Here is a 12,551-nt window from a genome sequence, read left to right as displayed (position 1 = left end):
CAAGGCTTGCCTATGCTTTACCAAAGATCACACATCCAGTAAGGGCTGAGGCCTGACTTTGAGTGAAACTTATTAAACTCTAAAGTCTATACTCATTTAATAATACATCCTTCTGCCTCCAAGTTTTTTGTGGTCAAACCACATTTAAACCCAGATCACATGACTCCTGATGACTAAACAAGGGTTCTCGCCAGTCATTATTCTGGTGTTCTCCAGGAACAGCTCAAAGAAAAAGGTGTGGAGATGTAGCATTGGGTAGAAGATGAAAAGGAAGGCAGCTGAGAGCCATCTTGTTGCTTCAGCCCTCTCTCCTCTTTTTCTTTAACATTTCATCAAACAAGGGCATGATTTATAAGCCATCTCCAGGTTGTGGCCCTGAGTCACTGTCACTACCCAGTCCAACCCTGGGGGAGGCAGTCTCTAAGATACCCACCAATGACCCCTACCTGCAGGATTCATACCCTCGTGTTATACGCTCCCTCGCTGTACCAGGGTTGGTCTGGATAACCAACCCCATATAACAGCACTTCTGACAGTGGGTTAGTAAAAGTGTGCAACTTCCGACTTGGGTATTCTTTCTTTCTGTTTCTGTCTTGAATCACTCACTCTGGGGAAAGCCAGCTGTCATATCATGAAGATGCTTAGGCCACTTCAGAGAGGCACACACGGTGAGTGAGGAACTAAAGTCCCCAGCCAACAGCAAGCAAGGAACTAAAACCTGTCAGCAACCATGTGAGTGAGTTAGAAAACGATCATTCCCCAGCTGAGTGTTCATGTGAGACTGCAGCCCTGTCAAACAGCTTCACTGCAACCTCATGGAGACCTTAAGCCAGAACAACCCAGCTAAAATACTCCCAGGCCCCTGAGCCACAGAAAAAAATATCTGTGGTCTTAAGCTGCTAAGTTTGGATGTATTTTGTTACGTAAAAATGGACAACAAATTCAAGTCCTGGGAAGTTCCTCCAAATACTAAACATTTCTCCTGCCTAGGCTTTCTCAGGTTATTCTTGTTGAAGTAAGTAGAGTTATTTTCCTTTGCCTCCATAAACAAATCATTGGTGTTAATCCACTGACTCCCCTCTCTGACTGGGGAATAAGCTCTGTAGCTGCTTCACAAATATTTCATTTGAAATATGCATATGGTTCTAGATGATAAAATCTTCAGAAAGCCACTACTGTCTGCTTCCTTTGCTTTGTCATTTTTATAGTCCCTTTAGTTTTCTGAATCTTTCCCTCACAATAAGTCGGTCAATAGAAACCACAGAATTTTAAGGAAGAGTTTGACTCCGCTCCTGGGCAGAATATTTAAATCATATGTTATTGTTTGTTTTCAGGTCAACCAGTACAATTATGCAACATAAATTCTTTTAAAGCATCTGGGACTTCAGTTCAATTTAAGATCCTGTGGGTTTTATTACCAGAATGAATGATTATAAAATACATGCATGCAAATGAAGAGATAAAAAAATTAAAGGGCATAAGAAATTTAATGGATGCTACTTGTAATTCCATGCCAAATTGTTGCAAAAGACAGTGGCTAGGCCACCATGTGAAAATGTGGTTTATGGTATTTATAACTTGAGAATGCGATTTTAATAGTCTATTGCCATGGATATATATTATAAAACAGAGTAGAGAATTAAGTTTCTGGTATTAACATGTGGGGGAGGGGGAAGTTTTTACCTAAGTCTGTCATTGGTTTTACTGCCAAAATAGCTTGTTTTGACTAAGGTGATTCACTCCAACAGCACACCACAGTAAAAATTTTGTGAAAAATGGAGATTCTTTATTTCTGAGTGTTTTTATTCTAAGAGCTCATTTGGGACTAATCTAATTCAGTCAATATTTATTAACTGCTAAAAATGTGAAAGCTAATACATTCGAGGATCTGGGGGCTGGGAGCAGAGGGAGTTAAAATTGAAGCTAACAATCTCTACTCTTGAGAGAATCCCAATCTAGGGAAAGCAGTGGGCAGATGTGTGTGTAAAGAATCTGAACGTGGGTTGAGTAAATTGTTGGAGGAGTCAAATAACAGGCTCCCACCTCTGGATTGCTCTCCTCTAATCCAGCATCCACACTGCTGCCGAGTTTTACCCAAAAGAAAGAATCCAAGTGTGTTGTCTTTCTCCATAAAGTTCTCCATTGCTTATAAAATACAGTCCAGATTCCTTAGCACCAGCTCTTCAACATTTGGTCTAAAACTACCTTTTCTTATTCAGATAACACTCTAAAGATGAATGCTTAAAGGAAAAGTTTGTTGGGAGGCCGAGGCGGACGGATCACCTGAGGTTGGGAGTTGGAGACCAGCCTGACCAACATGGAGAAACCCCGTCTCTACTAAAAATACAAAATTAGCCAGGCGTGGTGGCGCATGCCTGTAATCCCAGCTACTCGGGAGGCTGAGGCAGGAGAACTGCTTGAACCCGGGAGGTGGAGGTTGCAGTGAGCCAAGATCGTGCCATTGCACTCCAGCCTGGGCAACAAGACCGAAACTCTGTCTCAAAAAAAAAAAGAAAGAAAAAACTTGACTCAACTTGAAAAGATTAAGGATTCCAGTACAGTTCTTCAAATAATATATGAACGTCCACTGTTCCTACAGGACTCATCTCTTTCTAATTTTTGCTTCCAACCAGGACAAACCCCTAAAGAAGAAGGAAGTCATGAGGCAACCAAGAAGTTGCTGGGACATTTTCTTGCAGGGACTGGTAGAAAGGAAGGAAATAAAAGGGTGTGTTATTATGAAAGAATTTAACTAATATTAGCATCTCCTTTTCCTAACCCTTCCCATGACAGTCCCAGACCCCCAAAGAGGAGAGTGTCGTGCTTCTAAATATCTCAGGTCTTTGTATACTTCACCCAGAAAGAGAAATTTCTCTGGAATCGCCCATGAATAGAGAAGGGTTGGTGAGATTTGGAGATAGAGAAAACTGTCTTATTCGTTAGGCTGAAACAGCGAGATCAAGCATAGTGGAGACAAAAGTTGAGGAGCTTTAGGATGGGAAGGCTTTTGTTTCGATTTGAGTTTTCTTAGTGGATGGAAAGATCCCCCATGATAATAGACACAGCTTCCTCTTCCATGCTTCACTCCCAATACCACAGGATTCCTGTAGAAGGGGACACTGACAGCACAACAGGTGGTGAGGTCCACAGCAGTCAACAGGAAGCAAATGTCTGCCTGAACTCCCAGTGTCACCAGGCAACCAGCCTCAACACCAGCACCAAGTAGAAAGTGCAAGAGTAATGACAGGAGGCAGCACCATGGCCTGGAAACGGGCATCTCCATTGTGCCCTGTGAGTACCAAACAAACCCGATTTCTTATATAATCCCCAAAAAAACGACTAATCAGAGATTGAGCTTTCTACCAGTCACATCCATGTGGGCTCAGAGCAAGTTATATTTGATTTAGAGAGACAAAGGAATGCACCCTCGATCATATTCTAAAACCTTTACTAAACATAGTTCAGAAGCTGTTTCCAGATAAGAATGCTCAACCCACTGGGTTTCTAGACTCCTAGAGACCCTTTCACATGCTAAAGCCCATATGCATGGGTCTATAGAGAGCATTCCATTATAGTTTATGGGAAAAAAATTATCCCCATTCCTTCTTCCTTATTTCTCTTTTAAAGGCACTCTACAGGGGTTTGCAGACTCCAGACCACAGGCAAAATCCGGCCTGCTGACTGTTTTTGTACAGCCTGTGAGCTAAGAGTGGTTTTCACATTTTAAATGGCTGAAAGATCATAAGAATATTTTGTGACACGTGAAAATTGCATGAAATTCAAATGTCCGGTGTCCCTAAATAAGGTTTTATTGGCACACCCATGACTATTTGTTCATGTGTCATCTATCCTTGCTTTCACTACAACGGCAGAGTCAAGTAGTTGTGACAGAGACCATCCAGCCCTTTACAGAAAGAGTTTGCTATATCCGTGCAAAGAAAGAGATGATTTCCAAGACTTAAGAAGGAGGGTCGCGTTCTGTATTAGTAAACCCAGTGTCCAACTGAGAGGCAGGAAGCAGATTATAGGCCTAGTCTAGAGCCTTCTCCTTCACCCTGTGCCAAGTGGGGAGGGAGCAACAGTCCCCAGATTTTCCTGACTGAAGAGATTCTGTCTTCCAGGTAAAGACCTAGAAATGAGTAGGCAACAGAACAGAAGGGGAAAGATATGCAAGGAAACCAGAGAGGGACTAGCCCATCCGCAAACCTGCAGCCCTACCCTCTTCACAGTAACAACAAACCAAGGACCCCAGCCTCAGAGGGGAGGAGGCCAGCCAGCCAGACTGGCAAGGGAGGCCACAGCTGCCAGCCCCTTAAAGCCCGCCTCTCTCCTCACCACGGAGGTGTGGAGATGAAGAAGGAGGACAGTTTCAGAAGGACAAAATGACATCTTAACTGAAAAACAGAAGAGGATGGCAGCGGGGAGGGCAGCCTCCTCCCCAGGCTTCAGAGAGTGCTTTTCAGAACCTAAATAAGACGGGAGAGAAGAGTTCTAATGGAACATGCCCTCCGAGCTGAGCAAACTGGAGCCTGCCACTGTTCCTCCTTAACTCCATTCCACTGAGACGGCAGCTACTGTAAACATCTGGGGCAGAGGGAGAAGGAAAATGATTTGGCAATTAAAATGTACACCTCAAGAAACTGTTTCAAAACATGTTTTAAGCCTGGCCTTATAACTGAAAATATTAGAAATTGATGTGAATTCACACTAATGTCACCTTCCATGCACCTCTCCTGGCCATCTTTTGTTTTAAATTGAATTAGGTGAGCTGCTGAGTCAGAACAACACCTAAATGCTTTTTCTACCCCTTTCCTTCTACCAACATTTATTAAGCACTTATTATTTGCAAGGCGCTGTGCCAAGTATAAGCAGGGAAAAAACAAAATGAATAATCCCAGCCCCAGAGAGTTGCAGTTCCCTAGGAGAGATATAAAGTATGATTTAAAATCACAAATATTTAATACTGCGTAGAAACGATATGTGTATGTGTGCATCTGAGGTGTAACGCTGTAGAGATATTGGAGTTGTGAAAAGGGAAACGCTGAGCCTGGAAAACTCAAACAACATGAGCCTTCCCCTCAGCTATCAGTATGCTCTGGTAGAAGGTTTCAGAGCCAGTTGCCTAAGTCAAGGCTTTTCAAAGCCTGGCGGAGGAGTACCCCCATCAGAATAACCTGGGATGTTTGCTAACCGTCAACAAATCAGTCCTTCCAAATCTGAATCTCCAAGACAGGACCCACGGTTCTGCCCAATTCACAAGCTCCACAGGTGGCTCCTAAGACACTTTCAAGTTTGAGACAGACCGCTGGATGACGGGCTCTGAAACTTTGCTGTTCATTGTAATCACCTGGACCCTAAGCCAATTCAATCAGAATATCTGGGGTGAGACTCAGGCATCAGTAGTTTGTGACACTCTCCAGGTGATCCCAATGTGCTACCAAGTTGAGAACCACAGTGCTAATATCATTGCCCCATAACTTTACACGAAGAATAGTAGGCTCCATTTCAAGAGGAAAAAAAAAAAAAGTCATACTTTTGTTTTTCATTTATCTAAGTAGATATCATCATTTAACTTTGAGTAACCCATTTTTTCCTTCTGTTTAATACAACCTCTGAGGTCTTGGGCTTTATAATCTGAACTTGGTCCACTCATGTAGCAGTCACTGCAAGTGACTGCCCATGTGGACTTGTGTGCGTGTGTGTGTAGCCATGTGCACATGTGGATGCATGTACATGCATGTGTGTGTCATGCACCATGTGAAGAGCTAGAGGAGAGAGATGAAAAATACAGGCCTACAAGGTCCATAGGAAAGAAACAATGTGAAAGGTGCTAACATTCAGAGTACTGGGGCTTTGGGGACACAGAAGTGTCTAACCAGCCAGGAAGTGGAGGTGACAGTGGTAGTCTGGGAGCGAAGGTCATTGCAAAGGCCTCTTAGAGAAGGAGATGCTCATGCTGAGTATTGAAGAATGAATAGAAGTGAGCTTCACAGAGAAGGGATAGCCAGCAAGGTGGACATCAATTGCGAAGACATAGTCATATCCAAGTTGGGAATATCTGGAGTATAATGTGGCTGTGAAGTGTCTCTGGCCTATAGAAAGCACATAGCCATGCTACCAGTCTCTTCAGGGCCAAGAAAAGCTATTATTCTGGCCTAGTGATTCTCAGTCCCAGCACAGATTAGAATCATGTGAGATATTTTAAATACTAACAAAGTCCAGGCCTCACCCCCAGAGACTCGGATTTAATGAGACTTGAGCATCTCTATTTTTAACAAGCTCCCATGTGATTGGAGGGGGCGGGTCTCAGAGTCACATTTGGAGTCTCAGTAAACAGATAGCTGGCCTTGGCCACTGGCAACATGGATTCTCCTGGTTGGGCTGGAGCAAGCTGGGGCTGGAGTTTGCAGGTTGCCTGCCCCATTCCTCTTCTTCCTTCCTGCGTAGGCATGTGGCCACTTTATTGCCTTCAGAGGGAAGAAACTCAGGCTGCAGAGTTTTCAGGTTGGCTGTTCACCTGGTACAAAGGTAGTTGAGTGATCTCTGGCCACTCCCAGGTGCTCAAGCTGCTGCTCCAGCATCCCTGCATTCCTGCCTTGCTGTGAGCATTTCTCCAAGCACAAGCATACCCTCGTGGGGAGAGCAGGGGGTCAGGATTATTGGTAGTAGAGGGAAGCCTTGTGGTACACACCCTAGATGTATCCCCAAGGAATACATGTCAGTACTTGTCAAAAGCCTAGATTCATGAAATTTATCATAGTACGTAATAGAATTTCTCCCATTAAACGCAGTGAAATGAACTAAAACATTGTAATTAGATGCATAATGAAAATAACAGAATATGTAAGAAGAAATCAAAATAGTGAATTTGCATGGCAGGGCTTCTGGGCAGTCAGCTAAGTGTACACCCCAGCTAAGTGTCTCCCGGGCCACTGCAGCCAGACAGCATGTGATTCAAATCTGTGCTGGAGCAGAAGAACAAATTGCTCCACGTCATAAATCTTCTGGGTCATCTGCAAATAGTGGAAACCAGGAATGTTAAATCAGTGAATGCCAAGGGTGCATTCATATATCAAAATAAACATTTGTATGGACAACACAAGTCCAAGTGGGAGAAATGTAGAGTTGCTTTTATGCGTAAAAGGGATAGATAAGAATCTATCTACTGGATCTTTGAAACAATATTTCTATAGTCCCTCCCATATTTCCAAGTCAGCTGTAGGTATAATAAACAGATTTTTCTGAGTCAAAATCAGGACATGTGATTGGAGACAATTTTTTTTCTGAGTTGTAAATGTATTTATAAAGAAGTATTGCCTTGGGCTCCTAGAAGGACAAAAAAAGCAATGCTGAGAGACGTGCTAAGGCTGGGACAAGTGCCATGTAGCAGAAGAAGGCGGGAGGTTCCCTTCACACAACAGCAGATGAGGTTGCATCTGAGCACGTTTCCCACCCTGGGGAGCCCTGGGAAGTCCATCGCTGTCCTACAGACTGTCCAGGTGGCCATCAGAGAATGTGTCTGGAGTGGCAGGGCAGCAAAAGTCCAAGACAAGTCACAACGAAGAGGCAGACAGTGACCTCCTCTGAGGACAATGAGGCAGTTGCACAAACATCTAAGTGATTAGAATATGCCCCAGGAAGGTGGGGGAGGAAGACTAAAAAGATCTGAGGGGGAATTTTAACGTGAATGTGACTGAATTATAAACCTGAACTTGCAGAGAAAATTCTGAACTGGATTGAGTTTACTTGGAAATGACTAAAATCAAAACTTTCTGCCAAGTCAGAAATTACATTTACTATAAGAAAATAAAGATTACAGTTTTGCATATCTGAGTGTGAGATTGAAAAGGACAAAGCCAGGCCATAGGCTTTCCTTTATTCTCTCCTCCTCCAGTGGGCAGGGTCCCTTCTTTCATGGAGGCCAGGGTGGGAACAGTGGCCACTCCCTCAGACCCCCTTCCCAAGCCACTGCCATGGGAGGTGGCCAAGCTGAGGCCATTAGCAGAGGCAGGTGTATCCAATCATTTCTTCATTCACTTCTTCAAATACTATTTTTGGCCGGGTGTGGTGGCTCACGCCTGTAATCCCAGCACTTTGGGAGGCCGAGGCCGGCGGATCACGAGGTCAGGAGATAGAGACCATCCTGGCTAACACGATGAAACCCCATCTCTACTAAAAATACAAAAAAATTAGCTGGGCGTGGTGGCGGGCGCCTGTAGTCCCAGCTACTTGGGAGGCTGAGGCAGGAGAATGGTGTGAACCCAGGAGGCAGAGCTTGCAGTGAGCCGACATCGTGCCACTGCACTCCAGCCTGGGCGACAGAGCGAGACTCTGTCTCAAAAAAACAAAATGAAACAAAACAAAACAAAAAAACAAATACTATTTTCTTGTTTTCTATTCCCTAAAGCCTTGGAATTCTGGATCAGGAAGCCAAGGGGAAGTTTGGTTAGCCACGAACAGTAACACCAGACTCTCATCTATATGAACAGCCCCCTTTAAAAGCCTTCCTTAACAAGAGTTTTTTGTTGTTGCTGTTTTTTGTTTTTTGTTTTTTTAATTAGAATACTCAGGATTGGTATTGGTTCCAGAAAATGAGCACACACACCCACCCCTGCACGGGGAGTAAAGGATAAACTTGATGAGATTTTCTTCTGGCAGGCAACTAGATATTATGTTTCAAAAAGTCTTTAAAATGCACATACTCTTTTAACCAAAAATTCCAATTCTAGGAATCTGCTTCAGGAAGTAATTTAAAGATCAATGTAGAGCAGTGGTTAAGAGCCAGTCCTTGACGTCAACAGAATCTGGGTTCAGGTCCTGATGCCACTGATTAGCTCAATGAAATTTTGAACGAATTACAGAATGTGAACTTCACTGCCCTGGTATGTGAAATAGGGGTAACACTCATACCTATCTCACAAGGCTGTCATGAGGTTACAATGAGCTCAAACATGTAAATGCTCAGCACTATGCCCAGCAAGGTATGAGAGTCTGATAAATATCACTGCTGTTCCTGATCCATATTATTGTCTATACATAAAAATGATAGTACAAGGATGGTCATTACATCAGTGTTGGCAAAAAGGACAGGTGAAAATGCAACCAAAATATCTAGTAAGTGATTCATTTAACAAATTATGACATTCATAGAATAACCATTAGGCCATCCTTTAAAATGATGTTATGGAAATGTACCTATTGCAATAAAAAATGTATTGTTAAATGAAAGATGCAGGTTTTCAAATTAAATGCATGGCATGATTTGCTTTTTGTTAATACATGCATATAGATGCATAGAAAAATATATGGAAAAATAGATGCTAAGACATTAAGATGGTTGTCTCTGGGTGAGACTACACTTTTTTTAAATTCTACTATCTTTGGCTTTTTGTTATTGAATTTGTATTTCATTTGTAATAAGCAAAAAAAAAAAAAAAGTCTTTTCATGGAAATGTGACAATTAAAGTATAAATGTTTCTTGGGAAGTCACAGGTAAATTTTACCCGGTGTTATCAAAAATAAAGATTGTCGCTTCCAGAAGAATTCCAATTCTGTAAGAAGAGGAGAAAAGGGAACAGAAAATCACTGTTAGAAACCCCCCTGGGGCAATCACCACCATGGGCAAGCTCCACCAATGAATGCTGAAATTCACGGGTGAAAGTTTGAAGAGCAAGAGAATGTGTGCACAGTCTCAAGGTATCTCTCCCAAGGCAGTTATTAATTATTAAGGGGAAAACAGTAACTTTGCAGTGGAGAGTCTGGCAGTCAGCAGCTTAATTTAGTGGTCAAGGTTAACATCACCAGCAGGGAAACACATCAACATCACGAGCCCCTGATATAACACAGAGAACTTTAATCTCGCCACAAGAAAACAAACTCAAATTGACAGACAGTCTCCAAAATACCTGACCAGGATTCTTCAAGAGTATCAAGGACATGAAAGACAACAAAAGACCAAGGAATCATCACAGATAGGAAGTAACTAAGGAGACAGGACAACTAAGTATAACGTTGGGATCCTGGATTGACTCCTAGAACGACTAAAGAACACTTATAGAGAAACTGGGAAAATCCAAATAAAAGTCAGTGGTTTGGTAAGAATAGTATTGTCCTAATATTAATTTCTTAGTTTCCATACTTGTTATATGGCTACTAAGATATTAATGTGAGGGGGAAGCTGGATTAAAGGAATATGGGAACTGTATTATTTTTGCAATTTTTCTATAAATTTAAATTTATTTCAAAATGGAAAATTTAAAATATAAACAAGACTGGACAAGCCTAGGTACTTTGGGCTAGGCATTATTGGGGAAGTCTCAAAAAGGGCCCAGGCAGGAAAAGTCACAGTCCTCTGTCTCCTCACATTTGATAGACAATGTTATTTTTACAACTTGTTAGGTTAAAATTAGATTCACACAAACATCGGGGAAGGCAGCATCTCAGTTTTCAGCACAAACCACAGAGAACATTCACAGATATTGTCAAAACTCAATGTTTCTCTTTTGAATTGTCACTCTTCATAATTTCCCCATTCCAGTTCATTGGTTCAGGTCTTTTTCAATCTCAAAGTATCTCGTCTTTTTATGTCATACCTGTAAGTCAACAATAAATTAAAAGATCAGTGATCTTTGAGTTTTAAATATCCCAAAAGGTGTTTTTATTATTACCCATTTCTTTTGTTTGCCCTTTCAAAATCAGATATGAAATGCTTGTGTTGGCCAAGTGTGGTGGCTCACACCTGTAATCCCAGCACTTTGGGAGGCCAAGGCAGGCGGATCACCTGAGGTTAGAAGTTTGAGACCAGCCTGCCCAACATGGTGAAACCTTGTCCCTATCAAAATACAAAAATTAGCTGGTCATGGTGGCAGGCACCTGTAATCCCAGCTACTTGGGGGGCTGAGGCAGGAGAATCGCTTGAACCCGGGAGGCAGAGATTGTGGTGAGCTGAGACTGCTCCATTACACTCCAACTTGGGCAACAGGAGTGAAACTCTGTCTCAAAAAAAAAAAAAAAAAAGTTTGTTCGTTAGTGCCTACTAAATTGGTATGGGATACAGAAAGGCTAGTAGACCTCACGCCTCCTAAGAGAACAGATGTTTAATCTCTTATTCCAAGCCTCCTGGTAATTAAAACAAGTAGCAACTACAAACACAACAAAACTTATTGGAGTTTACTATGTATTTACTTACATTATCCCATTCCTTCCCACAACAATGTTCCGAGTGGATATTATACCATCTTCATTTTACAGTTGACAAAACTGAGGCTTAAGGCAATGAATTATTTTTAAGGCCATAGAATAAGCGGCAGAAGCAGATAAGTCCCAGATGCCAGACACTCCACGATTTATTGAGTATCTCCACACTTGTGAATATTCATTGATGAATACCACTGGAACTAGAGGTCTGCCTAGAAACTTCTGGAAATCTAAAACCATGGGTTGAGGAAAGGATATCTATGGCATGAGAGAGCCTGCTGGGAAGGGGTCACTCTTTCTACCTTGTATAGGGTAACTAAAACTATGTAGATCTGATGACAACAGGGGAAACAAAAACTGTACCACGCGAATCAATTCAAGGACAGACAGGAGCTTGCTAGTCTAGGATTTCTCCTCAGCTATACAGGGATTCCTTTTACATTTTAATATGCAAAATTTCAGTTGACTTAAGATGAAGACTTGATTTGCTAATCACGATAATTCCACATGTAGAGACTTTTACCTTAGAGGGAGTACCACTTTTTTTGTGGGTACTCTCTTCCCTTCCATAAAACATCCTACATACATCTGCCAGATTAATCTCCTTAAAGTTATAATCAATTTATTCCTCAGCTGAAAAACCTTAAATGGCTCCACCTGCCTTTGAAATATTATTCTCAATAGTCTGGCTCCAACTTTTCTTTCCAATAAAATGTTATTATCAGTTAGGATATTTTTGTAGCCACTAACAGAAATCACAAATTAAACTGCCCTAAACAAAAGGAAAATTATTTTCTCATTTAACCAGGAGGACAGAAATAGAGTAAGATTTGAGGTTGCAGTTTGTTCTGGTTCCATGTCCCTAAGAGTCTCAGAATCTCAGCCTGCCCCCTTCAATCTCTCTCTCTTTCTGTGTGTGTGTGTGTGTGTGTGTGTGTGTGTGTGTGTGTGTGTGTCTATCCATCTATCTCTCTTTGTCAAGCATTCTATACTCCAGCAAAATGAAAACACAAAACTGCTGATCCCACTCTTTTCCATGGGAAACACACTTGCCACCATTGCTACCCATTCTCCAAGGCCCACATCTTCCACATATCTGTTATGATTGCAACTAAAGCCTCATTATAGTAAGCGGATCAGAATTGTTCCTTGACTCTACTGAGCCAGGGTGGCCACCCTAGCACCAAATTTTGGGGGTTCCCATGCTGATGGACAAGTGGCTGAGAAAGGCAACTGCAAGTGCTGAGGAGAAGATATGAGCTCTTCCACCATCATCATTCATTCATGTATTGAGTCATGACCCAACATATTTGAGGATCTTCCAGTTGCCAGGTTATCTGCCCCTGAAGAGCTAA

At 42.1% G+C, this 12,551-nt stretch overlaps 1 long non-coding RNA gene across 1 annotated transcript in view; it reads right to left on the bottom strand.

Moving 5' to 3' along the window:
• Positions 1-9,833: 9,833 nt before the first annotated feature.
• The window catches only part of LOC134729912 (uncharacterized), a 36,910-nt gene continuing 34,192 nt past the window's right edge, over positions 9,834-12,551 (bottom strand). Inside the window, exon 2 of the long non-coding RNA XR_010111472.1 lies at positions 9,834-10,592. This is a non-coding gene — a long non-coding RNA (uncharacterized LOC134729912). The remainder of the gene's footprint in view (positions 10,593-12,551) is intronic.

Source organism: Pan paniscus, chromosome 2 (genome assembly GCF_029289425.2).
Source record: "Pan paniscus chromosome 2, NHGRI_mPanPan1-v2.0_pri, whole genome shotgun sequence".
Classification (NCBI taxonomy): domain Eukaryota; kingdom Metazoa; phylum Chordata; class Mammalia; order Primates; family Hominidae; genus Pan; species Pan paniscus.
The sequence above is the reverse complement of the archived record's forward strand: the minus strand, read 5'-3'. Positions and strand labels throughout refer to the sequence as shown.